Below are 5,290 nucleotides of genomic sequence, written 5' to 3'. Positions count from 1 at the left end.
ATCTGCAATAGTCATTAATCCTAATTTCTAATGTTCATATATATATATATATATATATATATATATATATATATATATATATATATATATATATATATATATATATATATATATATGAAAAACAATGGAGAAACAGGTACAGCAACCGCCTCGCCGGTGAAAAGAGATGCTGATCAGGTTAACCGGATGTCAGCATTGTTTCAAGGCATTGATCGGGCGGTTGAAGATGCCAAGTTGCGAATGTTTCGATGTGCTCTTTTTTCCTCGAACTCAGCAGTGTCCATCCTCTCAAAACGCCCTAGGTTACAGCACACGTGTGGCGTGAGGGGAAAGTCAGCAAAGAAACTTCTAGAAGCTTTATCCGGTTAAAAATCCGGATATCGCGGGGTGAAGTGTGTTCGTATGTCCTAACCTGGGGCGTGACCCCAAGCAGAGATGGGGTGATATAGGGAAATCGTAGGCATTCGAGAACGAGCCCAGCCCTTGTATACAGGTGTCTAGAGTTAGAAACCTGTGTGTGTGTGTGAAGACTCTTTGATTCTGAACTGTTTATCAAAACTGCTCGAGGTAAGAAGCGCATCTGAATTCCTAAGTTATAAACTGACTATTCCTTATGTCTTGTGATTTGGACAGTGAAGGAGGAATTTCATCAGTATTTTGAGTTATATATCTGCTTATTTTATTACCATATGTCTCTATGTTTTGTTTTGGGTTTTTGGTAACATGGGATGAATTCCTATTGTTTTTTTTCCCTCGTATGTTATGTTGTAGAAATTAATGGGAGTTTTTCCTTTGGGTCCTCAGATGTTTCAACATGTATAGAGATCAAGGAAGTACTCAGATTATTTAACAGACTTTGACTTATGATTTTGGACCCGTGTGTGTGTCATGGAGTAGTGACTTGAACTCCTTTATTCATATTCTAGGGAATCTTTCTTTTAATTCCTTTAGGTGCAGAGACCTAATAGTCTTTCTTTTGCCTGTTCAATATGTTAAGCTTTGTTTTGCTTTAGCGAATAAATTATTTTGCTGACCCGCTTCGCTAGCCCTTCTGGCCTGTCCCCGGTCAGTGCTCTCATGCCTCCTAGGCCAGCTACTGATGGGCCTTGGAACAAGAAGAAGAAGAGAGGCGGAAGGCCCAGTAGTTGCGGGCTATAAGCTCATCCTGGCACTAGTGCCCTCTCGGCACAGTGCCTAACATCAAAGTGATCCCGGCCTGCCCAGAGGAGGTATGATGTGATCTCTTCCCTTTTATTAATACCTGTAGCCCTGGGCGCCTTAAAGTGCGGTACATCAATTTAGTAACCTTATTCCTTCCATACCACGAGCGCTTGGTAATCCACGTGAAGTAGCCTAACTAATTTCAATAATCTTAACTATTGTGAACTGAGCCATGATGCTCAGGACACGCGTAACAGACCTCCGTGAAATGTACCCATTTTATCATGTAGAGGCAGCCCTCATGAATTAACTAGTAATTATTGGTGTATTAAACATAAACCAAGTTGTGATTTAGTTAGAACATTAACTCTTATGTTGGTGCTACGGTCGGGTTAGGATAGGTTAAGGCAAGGGAATATCATGGAATGTACCACTAGGCTGAGGCTAAAACACATCATGATTGAAATTGTGTAAATAACATTGAGCACCTTCCAGTACTATTAGAATTAGGGTTAAGGTAGTTCTGCTGTAGCTAGGTAGGCTAACCAGGACTAATCTGCTCGGGAGAGAGTAACCCTACGGCGAACAACACTTAGTATAGACCTTCACGCCCGAAAGGGTAGAAGGCCTCTTAGGGGAGCTTTATAAATATTACTGCTGTTGCCTCGATGTGTTTAGGTGTAGGAATGGCTGATCAGATTGACCTCGACAGAGAGACATCTCTGCCCGCGGTAGGCAGACAATTCAAAATAACAATCACGAGAAGTAGACAAATGGCGCCGCATAGGCTGGGCAGTTTAAAACAGGAATATGCTAGGGCATTTAGGGACCCTAAGCCTCAGAGAGGTTTTACACTCAGCCGACCCCTAGTTATGGTAGCCCTTAAGCTGGCTATTCTATGCGTTCGGCGTGCCTTTGTCAGGTCGGATTGCCAGGGCAGTATGTCAGAGGCCACCTCATCTGGCGGGAACAGCGAGAGTCGGTCAGGAAATGCTGCGGTCACTGAACCAGGAGTGACGCTGCGTGCGTGCGAACGATATTCTTTTGTTCTTTATTACTTTTACTCGTCTATCTTAATTAGTGAATTGGGAAGCTGCAGAATATGACTCCTGAGGTCCCTCGTTTTGTGTGCAGCGACTCGACATTCACAGTAAGTCCGATTCTTGTTGAAGCTTTGTCGATTGACTAGTACTCCTTCTGTATTTCACATTTTCTTTGTTTTCTTCCTTCAGCCACCACTTAGGGCAAGGGTGTCAAACATACGGCCCGCGAGATAGTTTAATCCATTAGGACTTGTAGGGAATAAATTTCTGAGGATGTAAAAAAAAAGAAAAAGAAAATAATATATATATATATATATATATATATATATATATATATATATATATATATATATATATATATACTACTATATATATATATATATATATATATATATATATATGAATGGCGTTGAAAGTTGTATCGTTAACTTAGGTTGTCTACTGATTTTTCAAAATATAAACTGCATTGTTGAGCTAGCCTACTGATTATGTAATTATATAGTTTTATGAAATTCAAGTGAACTCTTAGATTCATAACGTCGTGTACCCAACTATCCACTTTTGCCAGTTAGCAAAAAAAAAGACCTAAGATCAAATCAAACTTTCATCATCATCTTTGCTTTTTAATTTTGATGCAAATTAAATAGAGTATGAGAATCTAATTTTAATTTTCAGGATATGATTTCTCTTTCTCTCTCTTCATATATGAACTGCTGATGAATGTGTGCGCGTACACACAAACAAAAAACAAACATGCACACACACACACACCTCACAATACAGTATTTTTATTTATTTGTCATTTTATTTGTCAAATTTTTTCTTTTATTATTTCTTTATTTATTCACCTGTATTTATTTATTTATTTATTTATTTATTTATTTTTATTTATTTTTATTTATTTATCTATTTATTTTAATTTATTTATTCATTTTGGCAGCTTGCAGCCAAGTTGATCAGAAACTTAGTTTCCACCAATCACATCGCTAGATAGCTTCACTCCTGACACATGAGCTGGCGGCAGGGGTTTGCCATGCCTGCCATAATTATGGTACCTGTATCATAAATGAGGTCTGTACGTACCATGTATCATACTGCCTGTACCATAGCAGCATATCTCAACATCTCTCTAAAAAAAAAAAAAAAAAAAAAAAAATCGGAACTGCGTTCTGTGATTCGAGAGTGTAGTCTGATATTTTTTCCGTGCAGCGATCTATTCCATACACGTATGAGTTTGTCCCGACGAGTGCCCCAACAGGAGCTATTACTGCTGCTGCTACTTTCTTGCACACATAACCCAGGGCAGTCTAGTGAGTCACTTCTTTCATACCAAGCATCATATCTTGCATGGTCGAAAAGTCGACCCAGCACCCCCATTGCAAAATGTCTTTGTCAAAAGGAAGAAAAAGAAGTGAACACCAGAGTGCAGAGTTTTCCAGGAAAAATGGACTCAGTATTATTTATTCACAGAGGTGGTCTAAAACCAGTGTGCTTGGTATGTGATAACAAGTTTCAGTGCTCAAGAATATAATATTCGCACTATGAGACTCATCATGAAGAAAAATATCACCATTTGCAAAGGACAACTAAGAAAGGAGAAGATAAACGAATTATTAACTGGTCTGAAGAAGCAGTCTGCATTTATTCGCGGCCGTGAGTCAGTGATGCAGCAGTGAAAGCTAGCTACCTTATTACTTGCGAGAGTTGGTGCAAGCATCCAGAAGCATTTTCTGTGTTGAGTTCGTGAAAACATGCATACTGAAGAGGCTGCAGGGTTGTGTGCCCTGAAAAGAGACCTGCCTTTGCCAACATTAGTCTATCAAGGAACACTGTTGCAGATAGGGTTGAAGATCTCTCAGGAGACTTGGGCCGGCAAATGAATGACAAAATCAAGTCATTTATTGCATTTTCAGTTGCTCAACTGGCCAATAAATCATTATTTTAGGAGCTAATGGAAGTTCTCATATTTTCCCTCATTCTCAGAAATATTTAACAAAAATGACAGCTTTGTTCTCAGCAGTGGAGGAATCCAATTTTTTTTTAATCATTTACGTGCTCATCGTGAGGGTATTTGCAATATTACTGAATTCTCTAGAAGGCATCCTTGTAACGAAAGATTGTAACTGGAAAGAATAAGAGAATAATAATGGTAAGGCTTTCTGGAGTAAGCCCTTAGATTTCTCACATTTTACGCCATCATTTTAGCTGAGTAATTTCTCTGCTTGAATTTTTGCGTTCAGCTTAATAGGAAACATGACACCTATCCGTGATTAAGAGCTGGTCTCCTATTATTCTTTTTTGTAGAGAAGAGACAGAATAGTAAAATGTTGGAATTGATGATAATTTAAATTACTGATAATAATTTGATATCTGCTCAACGATTTACCAGTAAGCATGCGGGGTCTTTCTTACTTTGAAACGTAAGTTTATATATTTATTTGTATATATATATATATATATATTTATATATATATATATATATATATATATATATATATATATATATATATATATATATATATATATATATATATAATATATGTATGTATGTGTGTGTAAATAATGTCTCTCTCTCTCTCTCTCTCTCTCTCTCTCTCTCTCTCTGCTGAATAAACAATTTCAGTTTAGTACTTTGATTTTCTTCAACCTACCCTACAGCTCATCAAGGTCAAGGTTACAGCCACTGAATTCCTTCTTTTTCGGCGATGTAAGTCTTCCAGCCGGACATCTCTGCGTTTACGTGAATTCGAGCAAAAATTACTCGATTCCTGTAGTCGGCCTTCTGTTCAGAAAGCCTTCTTTTCGGAAGTTTGTATGTTTTATTCAGATCTGGTTAAATAATTTTTTGCTCTGTCCGAATGATTCTCTCTTTTTTTTTTTTTATGAAGGAATAGTATTTTTAATTCAACAATAGAGAATACGTTAACGAAAACTCGGTCTCGATGGCAGTGATTACATAGTCCCCAGACTGACCAAAATTGAAGTAATACATATCATGAAGACATTAGGTCCCGACCCTAGGGACGTTACCCACCGTCCTGAAACGTAGACTAAGGTACCTTTGCTGTACGTAATAAAATAATGCT

The sequence above is a fragment of the Macrobrachium rosenbergii genome, chromosome 42, assembly GCF_040412425.1.
Source record: "Macrobrachium rosenbergii isolate ZJJX-2024 chromosome 42, ASM4041242v1, whole genome shotgun sequence".
Taxonomy (NCBI): domain Eukaryota; kingdom Metazoa; phylum Arthropoda; class Malacostraca; order Decapoda; family Palaemonidae; genus Macrobrachium; species Macrobrachium rosenbergii.
This window is presented reverse-complemented; position numbering follows the sequence as displayed.